This window comes from Acinonyx jubatus, chromosome C1, assembly GCF_027475565.1.
Source record: "Acinonyx jubatus isolate Ajub_Pintada_27869175 chromosome C1, VMU_Ajub_asm_v1.0, whole genome shotgun sequence".
In the NCBI taxonomy this organism is placed as follows: Eukaryota; Metazoa; Chordata; class Mammalia; order Carnivora; family Felidae; genus Acinonyx; species Acinonyx jubatus.
This window is the reverse complement of record NC_069381.1, coordinates 146,697,564-146,714,864: the sequence shown is the minus strand read 5'-3', so window position 1 is coordinate 146,714,864 and position 17,301 is coordinate 146,697,564. Positions and strand designations below refer to the sequence as shown.

At 37.6% G+C, this 17,301-nt stretch overlaps 1 protein-coding gene and 1 pseudogene across 3 annotated transcripts in view; both read left to right on the top strand.

Moving 5' to 3' along the window:
- The window catches only part of BAZ2B (bromodomain adjacent to zinc finger domain 2B), a 317,724-nt gene that overhangs the window by 17,824 nt on the left and 282,599 nt on the right, over nucleotides 1-17,301 (top strand). The gene's annotated exons all lie outside the window — the stretch shown is intronic.
- On the top strand, nucleotides 11,061-12,061 carry LOC106984866 (complement component 1 Q subcomponent-binding protein, mitochondrial-like; annotated as a pseudogene).

Below are 17,301 nucleotides of genomic sequence, written 5' to 3'. Positions count from 1 at the left end.
TGTTGATGGTTTTTAACATTTCGGATAAGCAACAGGATGGACTGGCAACAAGATATATAGTTTTCTCCTAGAGCTTTTTTGCTGAACCTCTTGAGATCTGTGTTGTGGGTATACCTGTGATCCTATGTTTGAGAGTCAACCTTTGATTTTAACAGTTCCCCTGCTTCAGGGAGAGCCTGGCATACCTGTGGATGGGGAATATCAGCACGGGGATAATGGCTACCCTGTAGTACTGTGGATTATGAGGTTTGTGTGGCGAGTTAGCACTTGTATCTGCTTAGTCAGATTTCATCATCACTTTAAAGCTGTTTCCTTTTCAAACCTAATCACAGGTTGAGGAAAATTAAAACAATGAGGCCAAAAGGTACCCCTTGATGTCTTCCTGCAATGTGAACCTGAGTGTCAAACTCTGCGATTCCCACTTCTCTTACAGGCCTTCCATATCCCTAAACTTTGATTCTACAAGTTATGGGTTGGGACATTTCAGAATATTCTTATTTCCTAAAATCTCCACCTTTTATTCTTGGGGCATATGTGTATAGAGTCAGAGTCTTCTTATAGTGTTGGTATTTTCCCGTACTTCTTTGATGATGGCATTTTTTGTACTGGTTTTAGTCCTTTTGGGTAGATTTTTGGGAGGGATTATGTGAATGAATGCAATTTTATTCAGATTTTAAAACTTTCTTTCACATATTCATGAAATGCTCCTCAGGAGAAAATGTACTATTTTATGCTCCTTGCACTGGACTTTGATAATTTTTTTTATTCTTTTTTTAAAAGTTTATTTTTTGTCAGGGGGGTTGCTGGGTGGCTCAGTCAGTTAAGTGTCTGACTTTGGCTTAGGTCATGATCTCGGGGTTCATCAGTTTGCATTGTGTCAGGCTCTGTGCTGACAGCTCAGAGCCTGGAGTCTGCTTCGGATTCTGTGTCTCCCTCTCTCTCTCTGCCCCTCCCCTGCTTGTGCTCTCTCTCTGTCTCTCAAAAAATGAATAAATGTTAAAAATTTAGTAGAAGTTTATTTTTTTTTTTACTAATCTCTATACTCAGTGTGGGGCTCAAACTCACAACCCTGAGAACAAGAGTTGTATGCTTTTCCCACTGAGCCAGCCAGGCGCCTTTTTTTTCTTTTAATGCTTATTTATTTTTGAAAGAGAGAGAGAGACATTGAGATTGTGAGCAGGGGAAAACAGAGAGAGAGGGAGACATAGAATCTCAAGCAGGCTCCACGCTGGCCAGCACAGAGTCTGACACAGGTCTCCAACTCAAGAACCACAAGATCAGTACTTGAGCTGAAACCAAGAGTTGGACACTTAACCGACTGAGCTACCCAGGCGCCTCCAGGCACCTATTTTTTATTGTATTCTTTTATCCAATATTTTTTATTTTGAGAGAGAGAGAGAATGTACATGAGCAGGGGAGGGGGCAGAGCGAGAGAGAGAGAGAGAGTTGGAGAATCTTAAGCAGGATGTATGCTGAGAGTGGAGCCCAATGTGGGGCCCGATCCCATGACCCTGGGATCATGACCTGAGCTGAACTCAAGAGTTGGACACTCAACTGAATGAACCATCGAGGCTCCCCTTATTGTATTTTTAATGGGAATAATTTTAATTTGTGTATTCTTAATTTTTACAGATAATCATATGTTTCTGTTTACTAGGGAATCATATTTCTATTTGAATTGTTTAGAAGGAATGGTTTTGCTAAGATTTTTGAAGGATGATCATAATAATCTTAAAGATTTTTCTTGATTTCCCCAAAAGTCTGGTCCAGCCTCCTTGAGTTTATTTGGTAGCGATAGTAGTTGGACAATAACTGTATCGACTTTACTAAGACAGGCAAAAACAAACTCAAAGAGGCTGGTTAACATTCTTGCCTTCTCCTATGAAAATAATCAGCCATACCTCATAGTAAGACCAGTCTTTGGGGGGTAATCAAGAAAAATCTTTAAGATTATTATGATCATCCTTCAAAAAGGATACCTGGATGCCTGAGACACAGTATTTGGTTATCTATTTAATCAAAGTAGCAATAAAAATAAACATAGAAAGGGTGCCTGGGTGTTTCAGTCAGTTAATTATCTGGGTCTTGGTTTTGGCTCAGGTCACAATCTCACAGTTCATTGGTTTGGGCCCTGCATTGAGTTCTACACTGACAGTGCAGAGCCTGCTTGGGAGTCTACTTCTTTCCCTCTGTCTCTCCCCCCCCCCCCCCCAAAAGAAATAAACTTTAAAAAAAGTTAAATAAACATAGAAGATAATACTTTTCCTGATTCATAAGTGAGGAGGAATCTTTATTTTTTTAATTTTTCGTTATATAATCAAGGACTTAATAAAGTCAAATAATGCACAGAAAATTATTCTGGTAAAACATAGCATTTCTGATGTAGAAGGTGTAAAATAGCCTTTCATATGAAGATGAAGATATTAATAATTACCCCAAGGAGGCAAGTCCATCAACATTGAATGTAATTTACTAAAATTTAAAATGTTTCATATCTGTTGTTCTGAGTTGGCTATTATCGATCAAAACCAATAAGGTTCACTTTCCAATTTAGATCCTTTATTGTCTTTCATATTCTGAAATAAATGGACACTTTACTACAGGTCAGTGGTTCTCTTTAAGGGGATCTATGAGCTCAAAACTGTCTTCAAAGCATTCATCATTGCTGTCTTCAAATATATCAATAAATATTTAAAATTATTTCTCATTTTTAATTTCCAATATGGTAAATTTCAATAGCTATATTCAACATAAAATAAAAGTTCTTTGAAGTCTTCAATAAGTTCTAAGAGTAGAAAAGGACCAGGAGACCGAAAAACCCGAGAATCCCTCCTTTAAGATAAAACTTTTTTTTCTTTTTTTTGAGAAATAAATGCACATACCCATTTGTACTTCTCTGTCACTGTTACTCCTAATGTAGTCTCAACTACTCATTATTGACTGTACCTTTTAGTCAAACTAAGTGATTTCTGTTTCACAGTGAAAAGTTAGGGGTGAATGAGAACTGTCTGCTGTGCGCCAGCATCTTAGCAGACTAGGCACAGCTCATGAGCATGTGCAACACAACTTTTTACAGCCACACATTCATCCATTTTACACCTCAAAGTGGCAAAAATGAACAGTTTCATTAACATGACTCAAAACAATAGCTTATCAATATTAAAATAAGAAGCAAAAGTATGTAGGGGTGCCTGGGTGGCTTAGTCAGTTAAGCTTCCGACTTCGGCTCAGGTCGTGATCTCACGGTCTGTGAGTTCGAGCCCCGTGTTGGGCTTTGTGCTAACAGCTCAGAGCCTGGAGCCTGCTTTGGGTTCTGTGTCTACCTCTCTCTCTACCCTTCCCCTGCTCACACTCTGTGTGTCTCTTTCTCAAAAAGAAATAAACATTAAAAAAAAATTTTTTTTAAAGAAGCAAAAGTATATAAGCATACAACTATGCTTAGTAATCGATGTTTCAGTATTTTACCTTAGAAATTATGTATCTAATAATCATCATTTAATCAACTCAAAAATTTTTTAAGTTATCTTGAAAGAGAGAGATTTTGAGCTGTGGAGGAGCAGAGAGAGGAGAGAGAATCCCTAGAAGGCTCTGCACCCATACAGAGCCCGACACGGGACTCAAATCCACTAACCATGAGATCATGACCTGAGCCAAAGTCAGACACTTAACCAACTGAGTCACCCGGGCATGCATAATCAACTCAATTTAATACCACTCCGAGGTTTTTGATTACCTAAAGATCTTGAAAATTACCTTCATGGGAATGCAAACTGGTACAGCCACTCTGGAAAATAGTGTGGAGGTTCCTCAAAAATCTAAAAATAGAACTACCCTATGACCCAGCAATAACACTACTAGGAATTTACCCTAGGGATATAGGAGTGCTGATGCTTAGGGGCACATGTACCCCAATGTTTATAGCAGCACTTTCAACAATAGCCAAATTATGGAAAGAGCCTAAATGTCCATCAACTGATGAATGGATAAAGAAGTAGTGGTTTATATATACAATGGAATACTACTTGGCAATGAGAAAGAATGAAATCTGGCCATTTGTAGCAACATGGATGGAACTGGAGGGTATTATGCTAAGTGAAATAAGGCAGTCAGAGAAAGACAGATATCATATGTTTTCACTCATATGTGGATCTTGAGAAACTTAACAGAAGACCATGAGGAGGGAAAGGAGGAAAAAAAAAGTTACAGAGGGAAGGAGGCAAACCATAAGAGACTCTTAAATACAGAGAACAAACTGAAGGTTGATGGGGGTTGGGGGAGAGGGGAAAGTGGGTGATGGCCATTGAGGAGGGCACTTGTGGGATGAGCACTGGGCGTTGTATGGAAACCAATTTGACAAATTATATTAAAAAAAAATTCCCTTCAAGCTGCCAAGCTACAAAGCATAGTTACTGTTGAAATAAAAATTTGCCAGAATAATGATTCAACTTAGTTGAACATAGGAGTTTATATTTTTCAAAATTATACACATTGTATGGGATTAATGTTAGCTTGTTTGGTTAACACCATAACTTCTTTTAAAAACCAAATTTATTAAATTAGTCTAATTTGCGAAATATTTGCCTTAATTATACAAACTGGCGTTCTTAAAACGTCCTGACTTTGTGGCACTTTGTGGTCCTGAGATTTGGGGTGCCTGGATGGCTCAGTTGGTTAAGTGCCGATTTTGGCTCTGGTCAAGATCTCACAGTTCGTGATTTCAAGCCCCACTGTATGCTGACAGCTTGGAGCCTGGAGCCTGTTACAGATTCTGTATATCCTTCTCTCTCTCTCTGCTCCTCACCTGCTTGTGCTCTGTTTCTCTCTCTCTCTCTCTCTCTTTCTCTCAAAAATACAATAAACATTAAAAAAAATTTTTTTAATAAATAAAAGATTACAAGTTTAATTTCTTTATTCTCTGGAAATTTTACAGACGGTAAAAGGCCTGAAAATGGGTGGTGGTAATGGTTACACAACATCGTGAATGTACCTAATTTTAAATTTGAAATGCTTAAATGTACATTTTAAAATGGTTATAATGGTAAATGTTATGTATATTTTACCACCCCCCCCCAAAAAAAAAGAAAGGCACTGATAATTTATTATGATGTCCTGGATAGGCCATCTGTAACCCTTTTTGCCTTTGCTAAAGTCTTCTACAATTTTTCTCTTAGGAACGTTCTTTTTTTTTTTTTTTTTTTTTTTTTAAGAATCTGATACTTTTTACAACTGCAAAGTACACATCTGAATGATACAGAAGTTCCCAAATTTAAAGGGCATTGCTGTACATGGTGAAAACAAACCTCTTGTCAACAGAATGCAATTTCTACTAACCCTAAAATTTGATGGCAGTTTTGAATCTGCCTATTTTCAAAAGTTATATATTTATGTATAGATTATACATAAAAAGCCTAGAATGACATGCCGCAAAATGTGAAAATGTGCTTATTGGTAGTGAGCTTATTTTGTGATTAACTACACCTTTTGACTTTTCCACAATGTGCACGTGTTACTTGAATAAAAATATAATTTTTATGTTTTCCATGCTTCCATATTTGACCTTCTTTGTTTCTTTTTTTCTTTTAATTTAATTTAATTTATTTTTTTAAATGTACATCCAAGTTAGTTAGCATATAATACAACAATGATATCAGGGGTAGATTCCTTAATCCCCTGTGCTCATTTAGCCCATCCCCCCTCCCAGAACCCCTCCAGTAACCCTGTTTGTTCTCCATATTTAAGAGTCTCTTATGTTTCATCCTCCTCCCAGTTTTTTTTAATTTTTTTTTTTAATGTTTATTTATTTTTGAGACAGAGAGAGACAGAGCATGAACAGGGGAGGGGCAGAGAGAGAGGGAGACACAGAATCTGAAACAGGCTCCAGGCTCTGAGCTGTCAGCACAGAGCCCGACGCGGGGCTCGAACTCACTGACCATGAGATCATGACCTGAGCCCAAGTCGGAGGCTTAACCGACCAAGCCACCCAGGCGCCCCTCCTCCTCCCAGTTTTTATATTATTTTTGCTTCCCTTCCCTTGTGTTCATCTATTCTGTGTCTTAAAATCCTCATATGAGTGAAGTCATATGATATTTGTCTTTCTCTGACTAATTTCACTTAGCATAGTACCCTCTAGTTCCATCCACGTAGTTGCAAATAACAAGATTTCATTCTTTTTGGTTGTCAAGTAATACTCCATTGTGCATATATGTGTGTGTGTGTGTGTGTGTGTGTGTGTGTGTGTGTGTGTGTGTGTGTATACACCACATCTTCTTTATCCATTCATCCATTGATGGACATATGGGTTCTTTCCATACTTTGGATATTGTTGATAATGCTGCTATAAACATTGGGGTGCATGTGTCCCTTTGAAACAGCACACCTGGAATCCATTGGATAAATACCTAGTAGTGCAATTGCTGTGTTCATAGGGTAGTTCTATTTTTAATTTTTTGAGGAACCTCCATACTGTTTTCCAGAGTGGCTGCACCAGCTTGCATTCCCGCCAGCAATGCACAAGAGATCCTCTTTCTTCGCATCTTCGCCAACATCTGTTGTTTCCTGAGTTGTTAATGTTAACCTTTCTGACAGGTGTGAGGTGGTATCTCATTGTGGTTTTGACTTGTATTTCCCTGACGATGAGTGATGTTGACCATTTTTTCATGTGTCAGTTGGCCATCTGGTTTTCTTCTTTGGAGAAGTGCCTATTCATGTCTTTTACCCATTTCTTCACTGGATTATTTGTTTTTGGGTGTCGAGTTTGATAATTCTTTATAGATTTTGTATACTAACTCTTTATCTGATATGTCATTTGCAAATATATTCTCCCATTCCATTGGTTGCCTTTTAGTTTTGCTGATTGTTTCCTTCACTGTGCATAAGCTTTTTATTTTGATGAGGTCCCAATAGTTCATTTTTGCTTTGTTTCCTTTGCCTCTGGAGATGTGTTGAGTAAGAAGTTGCTACGGCCAAGATCAAAGAGGTTTTGCCTGCTTTCTCCTCAAGGATTCTGATAGCTTCCTCTCTTACCTTGAGGTCTTTCATCCATTTTGAGTTTATATTTGTGTATGGGGTAAGAAAGTGGTCCAGAATCATTTTTCTGCATGTCACTGTCCAGTTTTCCCAGCACCATTTGCTGAAGAGGCTGTCTTTACTCCATTGGATATTCTTTCCTGCTTTGTCGAAGATTAGTTGGCCATACGTTTGTGGGTCCATTTCTGCATTCTCTATTCTGTTCCATTGATCTGAGTGTCTGTTTTTGTTCAATAGGAACATTCTTAATAGAGAGGTAATATTTGGATGCATAGAACTAAGCAGAGGTACATTCCAAATTGTCTGTAGATAAAGATGAAAACATTTGGCCAAAGTTTGTATGTTGACTCTGGAAAATAGTGGTCAAAATGTAGATTTTGGACATACTTTGTTTTCTGATGTTTACAGCTTAGCAGTTGATGTATTTTATAAATGAACATTTACTTTTTATTATTTAGTTCTCTCATAGAGGTAGGGGCTTAAAGTTTGCTTCCCTTAGCAGTAAGAACAAGCCCATTAGGTATGAATTTTGGCCAAACTGCATTACATCTTAATGCTTTACTTTGTCCTTTACGTATTAAAAGTATTTGCTGTAGACAAGGAACTCACAGAGTTGGGGTGGGAGGAAATAAAAAAATGAATAATATCCTATTGATTATCAAATTTAGCAAAATACTCATGTTTAGTAGCATTATATGGCATGTTTGAAAACCTTACATATCATTATTCTGTATGTATCATTTTCCAACCTGCTTTTTCCACTACTCTTTGTATTTTAATTTCTGTGGCTCAGGAAACTGGGATTGACTTAGGTTGTTTTAACTCAGCATCTCTTTTGAGGTAGCTATCAGGCTTCCAGCTGGGACAGCAGTTACCTCAAAGCTCTACTGGTGCTGGAGGATTGGATGCCAAGCTCACATTTTTATTGACAGTTCCTTGTTGGCTTTTGGCAGGCGGCCTCAGTTCTTTGCCACATGGTCATTTCCATAGTGCTCCTTCTGACATGGCTTTTTGCTTCCCCCAGAGTAATGAGAGAGAGACAGAGACAGAGACAGAAATATAGTCTCTTTGGAGTGAAAATGTTTTGAGAGAGGAAAAAGAAAAATTTGAACTTAAAGCAACTTAGAAAAGAAAAAACAGTTGAGAGGATTTAACTAATTCAGGATTTTAGATACTCACAAACTTCAGATGATCCCAGAAATATTTAGAAACTCTGCTAGAGAAATTCGTATTCCAGATAAATATGTATTTCATTATATGCATACATATGAAAGATTCATACCAGTATTAACAGGTTTGTTTTCATTCTTAAATATAGTTGCTTTGCTTAAAAATAAAAGGTCATATTAGAATCAGCTATTTCAAAGAAAATCACAGTCTAAAATGGAGTCCTAGTTAAGATCACAAAATATGCTATCATATTTTAAAGCCTTCATGCTAGTAGTATGAGTTTTGTGCTAGAAAGTAAATCTGGACACTTGGTGAGTTTAGGGTTTTGTTTTTTTGGCCACCCATAGTGGGAGTGGGACCAGATTTTTTAGAGAAGTTAAATGAAAATGAAAATATTTTTCCGTGAAGATAATCAAGGAAAAAATACTGGACTGGCAGACTCCTCCTTTTGAGTTGCTTTTAGATTAAATGAACTGTGATTCCCTTCTTCCTTTTCATAGTTTAGATTATTTCTTAAAATTAAATTACTGTATATGCCATTCAGTACTTGACTCTCCCCACATAACTGTTAACTTAAAATATTTGCTTCTGCTTCTTGAGTCTACCTTTGTTACCATAGAAACAGAAGTGGACTAGGGAAATAGGCAAAGCAGCCATCAACTGAAATTAATGAGGAGTCTAATTCTTTACCTGTAGTTGTGTTTAATTTACAACTCCTGTTTTAAAGATATGCAGTGTAAGGTCGGTTGACTAGGAGGAAAAATAACCTGTAACTTAACTCTCATTTGCTTCAGACTTGTTCATTTGCCTAAAAAGCTATTGAGAAAGAGCCTTTCTAACAGCTTGGAAAAGAGCTTTTCATTCTTGTGAATGGTTAGACTACTATCTATTCTGTGCTGCTGTATCTTTAGATGTTTATAATGTGCTTTTCATTCATAGGTATTACAATAACACATGTTTTCTAGGGAATGAGATTTGATATTATGTGATATAAGCCTACTGTGGTCAATATATTTTCACACATACTATTTAAGTGAACCCTGAAAAATACAGATCTTAAATTCTGAGAAGGTATTGAAAATATTATTAGATGTAGTTAAGACTGTTACTTATCATGTCAAGAAATAAATGTTTTAAAATAAGCTTTTATTTTAATTTAATTTTTTAATGTTTACTTATTTTTGAGAGAGAGAGAGAGAGAGAGCATGAGAGGCAGAGGGGCAGAGAGAGGAGACACAGAATCTAAAGTAGGCTCCAGGCTCTGAGCTGTCAGCACAGAGCCCCACGTGGGGCTTAAGCTCACGAGCCGTGAGATCATGACCTGAGCCGAAGTCTGATGCTTAACTGACTGAACCACATAGGTCCCCCTAAAATCAACTTTTAAAATGTAAAATGTTGGGGTGCCTGGGTGGCTCAGTTGAGTGTCTGACCCTTTTTTCTTTTAGAAGGTAAGCGATTTATTTATATTTTTTAAATGTTTATTAATTTTGAGAGAGAGAGAGAGAGAGAGAGAGCATGTGAGCGAGCAGTGGAGGGGCAGAGAGAATCCTAAGCAGGGATTAACTTAACTGATTGAGCCACCCAGGCACCCCGAGCAACTCAGCTCAGGTCATGATCTCATGGTTCGTGTGATGGAGCCCTGAGTTGGGCTCTATGCTGTGAGCTTGGGATTCTTTCTCTCTCCTTCTCTCTCTGTCCTTCCCCTGCTTGCACACTCACGCTGTTTCTCTCTCTCCCTCTCAGAAGAAATAAACATTAAAAAAAATAGTAAGACTTGAATGTCAGAATTACTCCTTGATCCATTGGCTACAGAATGGATATTGCATTAGCAAGCATGACAGCAGCATGAGAGCTCTGTAGTAACCAGGTGCATGGTCAATGAGCAGTAATACTTTGAAAAGAATCTTTTTTGAGCAATAGTTCTCAACAGTGGGCTTAATTCAGTACACAATGTTTTAAACAGATGTGCTATCATCCAGGCTTTATTGTTTCATTTATAGAGCATAGGCAGAGTAGATGTAGCATAATTCTTAAGGGCCTAGGAGTTTGGGAATGGCAAATCAGTATTGGCTTCAACTTCAAGTCACCAGCTGTGTTAGTCCCTAACAAGAGTCAATCTGCCCTTTCAAGGTTTGAAGCCAGATATTGACTTCTCCTCTCTAGCTGTGAAAGGCCTAGATGACATCTTCCAATTGAAGGCTATTTGTCTACATTGAAAAAATATGTTGTTTAGTGTAGGCATCTTCTTTAATTCTCTTAGCTAGATCTTCTGGATAACCTGCTGCAGCTTCTACATCAGCACTTGCTGCTTCACCTGATGTTTTTATGTTATGAAGATGGCTTCTTTCCTTAAATCTCATGAGCCAACCTCTGCTAGCTTCCAGCATTTCTTCTGCGACCTCCTCTCCTCTCTCAGTCTTCATACAATTGAAGAGTCAGTGCCTTGCACTGGATTAGGCTTTGGCTTAAAGGGATTTTATGACTGGTTTGATCTTCTGTCCAAATCACTAAAACTTTCTCCATATCAGCAATAATGTGGTTTCACTTCTTATCATTCATGTGTTCTTTAGAGTAGCAGTTTTAATTTCCTTCAAGAACTTTTCCTCTACATTTACAACTTGGCTGTTTGGCACAAGAGTCCTAATTTTCGGCCTGCCTCAGCTTTCAACAAGCTTTCATCATTAAGTGTAATCATTTTTGCTTTCAATTTAAAGTAGGAGACATTCCTTTCCCTTTAACACTTAGACACCATTGTAAGGTTATTAATGGACTAATTTCTATATTGTTGTGTCTTGGGGAAAAGGCCCAAGTTAAGAGAAGGAGACAGGAGATCTGTCCATCAGTGTCCATAAGTGTCCAACAATTATAATCATAACATCAAAGATCACTGATCACAGATCACTATAACAAATATTATGATAATGAAAAAGTTTGAAATAGGGTATTTACAGTGGGGCGTGGGCTGGGATCTTCCACTTGGGTCATCCTTTGTGCCCACACGTGTGTATGGCCCCGATGTTGCCTCTGCTGTACTGAGTGCCTCATGATCTGGGCTCCCTAGCATTCCCAGCTTTTGGGGGGGGGGGGGAGCTCTGTGACCAGCCCAGCCCCTCTGCCTTGGCCTCTGCTGCAGCCATGCCTGGCCTTGTATGGGGCACTTGAGGCCCCCTCACCTGCAGATGGGCTGGATCAGCAGGGCCTCCTGAGCTCTCGAGGGCCCTGTGGCTGCAGCTGCCACATGCTGCACAACCAGGAAGACAAAGCTTTTGTTGCATCCGTGGATGATGAAATTAAGGAGAAAAAAGATACAGAAGCATTAAGTCCCTCCCCAAGATGTCTGGAGGTTAGGAGCTGGAAGTGAATGGGACAGAAGTCAAATTAATGTGGAAAGTTGCTGAAGAAAAGATCACTGTCACTTTCAACATTAACAGTAGCATCCTGCCAACATCTGATGGGGAGGAGGATCCTTCCCTGAGGGAGAAGGTTGAAGAACAGGAACCTGAACTGTCCACTCCTAATTTCATGGTTGAAGTTATAAAGAATGCTGGTAAGAAGGCCCTATTCCTGGACTGTCACTATCCAGAAGATGAGGTTGGGCAAGAAGAGGAGGACGACAGCGACATTTTCTCCATCAGTGAGGTGAGCTTTCAGTCCATTGGCGAATCTGCATGGAAGAACACAAATTACACACTCAACACCAATTCCTTGGGCTGGGCCTTATATAACTACCTGATGGATTTCGTGGCAGCCGGAGGGGTGGATAACACTTTTGCAGGTGAGTTGGTGGAGCTCAGCACTTCCTGGGGAGCACCAGGAATACATTGCTTTTCTCAAAGGTCTCAGAAGTTTTGCCAAGAGCCAGTAGAACAGACAAGATGTTGAACATCTTAGATTTATAGTAGGCTTTGGCCAGGAAACAAACCTACTCTGAAGTCAGACACACATGTATTTTGAGATGGTTTTCATCTCATTCATTATCACTGAAAAAAATTCGAACTTAAACAGTCTTGTAAATAATTACAGTAGAGGATGATAAATGCATCAGAAGAATTAGATTTAATGTAAAGAGGTAGCTCTGAAGAAAGTAACTGTGAGATGGGTAATATTTTAGGGAGAAAGTCACCATATTGTTCTACTCTGAAGGCAAGGACTGCATTTTATCATCTAAATGTTACATATTTATAACACATAGCCCTGGACCTTAAAATTGATAATATAGTTGGGGTGCCTGGGTGGCTCAGTTGGTTGAGCATCTGACTTCGGCTCCGGTCATGTTCTCACAGTCTGTGGGTTCGAGCCCTGCGCCGGGGCTGTGCTGAAAGCTCAGAGCCTGGAGTCCGCTTTGGATTCTGTGCTCTCGCTGCTCCTCTCCCACACATGTTCTGTCTGTCTGTCGTCTGTCTGTCTGTCTCTCTCTCAAAAATGAATAAACATTAAAAAAATACTGGTAATATAGTCATAGTCAATAAATATTAGTGATTAAACAAGGTGAAATCTTGGCAGGTTTTTGAAGAATTAATTGAAATATGTTCACGTGGGCAAAATGGGAAAGCACAGTGCTAGCAAATAATATTGGAAGATCAGGCTAACAAGTGATGAAGAATCTTGCAGGTGATGGGACATTATTAGTGAGGGTTTTTTTTTTCGTTAAGTTTTTAGAAAGGAGGAGAGGGACATGATTAGATTTAGTCAGGTTTAGGCTTTAGAAAAGGATCTCTACTGGCATTGTGGAAGATGTAATTGAGGGAAAAGAGAGAGGGAAGTTATCTTTTCTTAGTAATGAATTTCAACACGTAAAACCTTGTAGGATCAAAATTTAACTGAACATCTAAATTCAAGCTTTTACACATTAATTTATATTATTTAGTTTTAGAGTTTATATTATCCCAGTCTAAATATATTTTATGTTGAATAGTTTTAATTTTTCAATATATTTTTAGTTATCCTTATGATATGTTTTAATATTCAAAATGACCAATTCATATATACTAGTGGTATTTGGATACATATCAGGGAGAATAGTTAGTGAACTTGCTTAATTTTTTTTTTTTTTAGTAGGATATTTATAAGCCTGAAGTTGATGAACTTGTTCAACTGGAGATTAGTTAACACCTTTAAGGTAGCTTAATAATAAGCTTAGCAGCAATTTGCCAAAAAAAATTCTGAATTGTATGTAGAATTAGGTGATTTGATTACTTACATTCAGCAGATTTCTATATAGTCCAGCACCTTCCATACACAAAAAAAACAAAACAAAATGAAGGCAGATATTTTCAAGGTTTAAGTAATACTTTTAGTCTTGATCTTTACAAATCCTTTTTTGCTGTAGCAGATGTAAACTTCTAATCATGCTATAATTACCACAAACTCTAGATCATCAATAAATTAACAATTGGCAGTGGGTTTTCAAGTTTAATATGATATTTTAATAATAAGGCTGTAATTGTGAAATAAGTATAGTATCCTAAAAATAATAACCTGCATTTTTACCACACATAAAATCATTTATTAAATACATTTAAATTCTGAGTATTAAATCTGCTTTACTCATACTTAATTGAGAAGTTTGTGAGTGAACAACATAAGGGTGACTTTTGCTAAAAATACAGAATGAGTAGGCATGCAAGGAAAAAAGTCATTTATTTAAGCCAAGGTTTTGAAAAGACAATTATTTTTTTTTAAGTTATTTTATTTTTTTAAGTAATCTCTATACCCTATGTGGGACTCAAACTCACAACTCCAAGATCAAGAGTCACATGCTCTTCAGACTGAGCCAGCCAGGCACCCTTAAAAAGATTAATCTTAAGTAAGCATTCAGGTAGCAAGCAGGTCACAAGTGGTAAGATTTCTGATAAGAGAGAGATGAGGAAAACTGAAAGAAGTCTTATTGCTTCCATTAAGCACAGGGACAAAGTCTAGTTCATTTAATGCGGACATCACTTGTACTACAGTTACAAAACTAATACATAGGAAATACCTAATTGATTTTTTTAGATGATTCTGAGTATTAGGAAAAAAGACAGAGTCTTATTGAAGGAGGAAGGGAAAGTATGTTAACCATTTTATCTGGAATATTTCTAATATGGATACTTAAATTTTAAAAAATGATTTCTAATTATTTGCTGAATTTACAGTAACAGAAACTTCTTATCCAATGCAAGTTGGAGGTGATAGCTATTCATTTAATCAAAACAGTCAAAATGGGAAATCATTAAAAAAAATATATATATATATACATATATAATAAACATTTATTTTTTTGAAATTTTGTTTTAATGTTTATTAGTAAGAGACAGAGTGAGCACAAGTGGGGCAGCAGCAGAGAGAGAGGGAGACACAGAATTGAAGCCTGCTCCAGGCTCTGAGCTGTCGGCACAGAGCCCGATGTGGGGCTCGAACTCACGGACTGTGAGACCATAACCTGAGCTGAAGCCGGATGCTTAACGGACTGAGCCACCCAGGCGCTCCAAAACATTTAGTTTTTTTTAATGTGAGCTGTTAATAACTCAAACTTTCACATTCATTTGTGATTTAAAAAAAAATTTTTTTTTAATGTTTTTATTTATTTTTGAGACAGAGACAGAGCATGATCAGGGAAGGGGCAGAGAGAGAGAGAGAGACAGACAGACAGACAGACAGACAGAATACTAAGCAGGCTCCAGGCCCTGAGCTGTCAGCACAGAGCCTGACATGGAGCTTGAACTCATAGACCATGAGATCATGACCCTGCTGACTGAGCCACCCAGGCGCCCCATTTGTGATATTTTTTTTTTTTAAATCTGTCGGGTGGGAGGAGAGGGAGTAAATTTGTACTTTTTATTTAAGGATTGATTCCCTAACTGGAAATCATTGTGTCTTTCCTGAACCCACACTTCCAAAATAAAAGTTTATTATCAGATTCTTTAAAGTAGAAAGAACCTAGATACTTTTTTTTTTTATTTTATTTTAGTTAACATAGAGTGCAATATTGGTTTCAGGGGTAGAATTCAGTGATTCATCACTTACATTTAACACCCAGTGCTCATCACAATACCCATTACCCATCTAGCCCATCTCCCACCCACCTACCTCACTCTATCAACCCTCAGTTTGTTCTCTTTTATTTTTTGTGGTTTGTTTCCCTCTCTCCTCTTTTTCTTCCCTCCTCCCATATGTCCATTTGTTTTGTTTCTCAAATTCCCCATAGGAGTGAAATCATATGGTCTTTGGCTTTCTCTGATTTATTTTACTTAACATAATGTTGTTATGAATGGCATGTCGTTATGAATGGCAAGATTTCATTCTTTATGATCACTGAGTAATATTCCATTGTATTTGTATACCATCTCTTTATTCATCAGTTGATGGATATTTGGGCTCTCTCCATAGTTTGGCTACTGTTGGTAATGCTGCTGTAAACATTGGGGTGCATGTACCCCTTTGTATCTGTATTTTTTGTGTTCTTTGGGTAAATACCTAAAAGTGCAATTGCTGGATTGTAGGGTAGGTCTATTTTTAGTTTTTTTTTTTTTTTTAATTTTTTTTTCAACGTTTATTTATTTTTGGGACAGAGAGAGACAGAGCATGAACGGGGGAGGGGCAGAGAGAGAGGGAGACACAGAATCGGAAACAGGCTCCAGGCTCTGAGCCATCAGCCCAGAGCCTGACGCGGGGCTGGAACTCACGGACCGCGAGATCGTGACCTGGCTGAAGTCGGACGCTTCACCGACTGCGCCACGCAGGCGCCCCTATTTTTAGTTTTTTGAGGAAACTCCATACTGTTCCCTAGAGTGGCTGCACCAAGAACTTACATTCTTACAAAGCTTTCTGGGTGCACAGTCTCTCTATACATTTATGATGTTTTCTGTCAGTATATATGCTTATCTTACCTTGTCTAATTAACAGTAACTTTAAGAAAATATTTTTATCAAGTTTTTCAGAAGCATTCATTTTTCAGGGAAATAGCCTTTTTTTTTTGCACTCATTTCATTGTTTTATGTTGTAATTAATGAAATAACATAAATACAGTATCAAATATTACTAGCCTAATACAATTCAGAACAAACAAGATTTCCTAGGTATGCAAATCAAATAGTGGGAGCAAAAATACGGCCAACTAGAAAGAGAAAGAAATAGTTGCCAGTAAGATTTTTGCTTTTGCAAAGCTTGTTTGTTCCATGTACCTAGTATTTATTACCCAATCCATCATCAAATCAAATAATCTTTGAGACGTATCTCAAAGAGATCTGCCCAGAGGTAGGTACACTTGCCTTTCCGCTCCCCCATAATCCCTCTTGTTTTCGTATAGTTGCTTCATATTACTCACATGTCTCCCTCTTGAATCATCATGTTTCCCCTTCTTGGATTATTACTACAACATACTAGGGAAAAAAGATACTTCTTTTCATTTCTTTCATTATTTACATAAATTCTCTGCTTGTCACTCAGTTCTCTTGAATTTGCTACCTATAATGCTCTCCTGACATTCTTCCTTATTCTGGCCTTAGTCATGCTTTTGCTTCACATCAGCTCCACAAAACTGTTATTGCCAGTGTTCGTGATGACTTCTGTGACTTCAGTCAGTTCTCAGTTCTCACTTTTTAACAAGACTTGTAGGATTTAACAAAGTTTGTCACTCTATCCTCCTTTAAATGTTCTTTTTCTTTTGCCTTCCACAATTTTCTTATTTTGTTTTTCCTTCTAGTTTTCTGTTTTCCCTTTCTTTGCTGGTTTCTCTTCATCTCTCCACCCATGCCCCAGGCCTCACTCCTTGCACAACTTCTGTTCTTTCACTGTAATCACTTTCTTGGTGAAATAATTCAATCCTTGGATTTAGATAGCATTGAAATGCTAATGACTCCCAAAGTTGCTTATTCCATTTTTTGAGGGGAGTTTTCCTATTGAAATATAATTGATGTATAATGTTATATTAGTTTAATGATACTTATGTATGATGTGAAATAATTACTCCGTTAAGTCTGGTTAACATCTATCACCGTACATAGTTACAAAATGTTTTTTCTTGTGATAAAAACTTTTAAGATATATTCCCCTAGCAACTTTCAAATATGCAATATAATTTACTATCTATAGTCACCACGCTGTATTACATCTCATGACTTATTT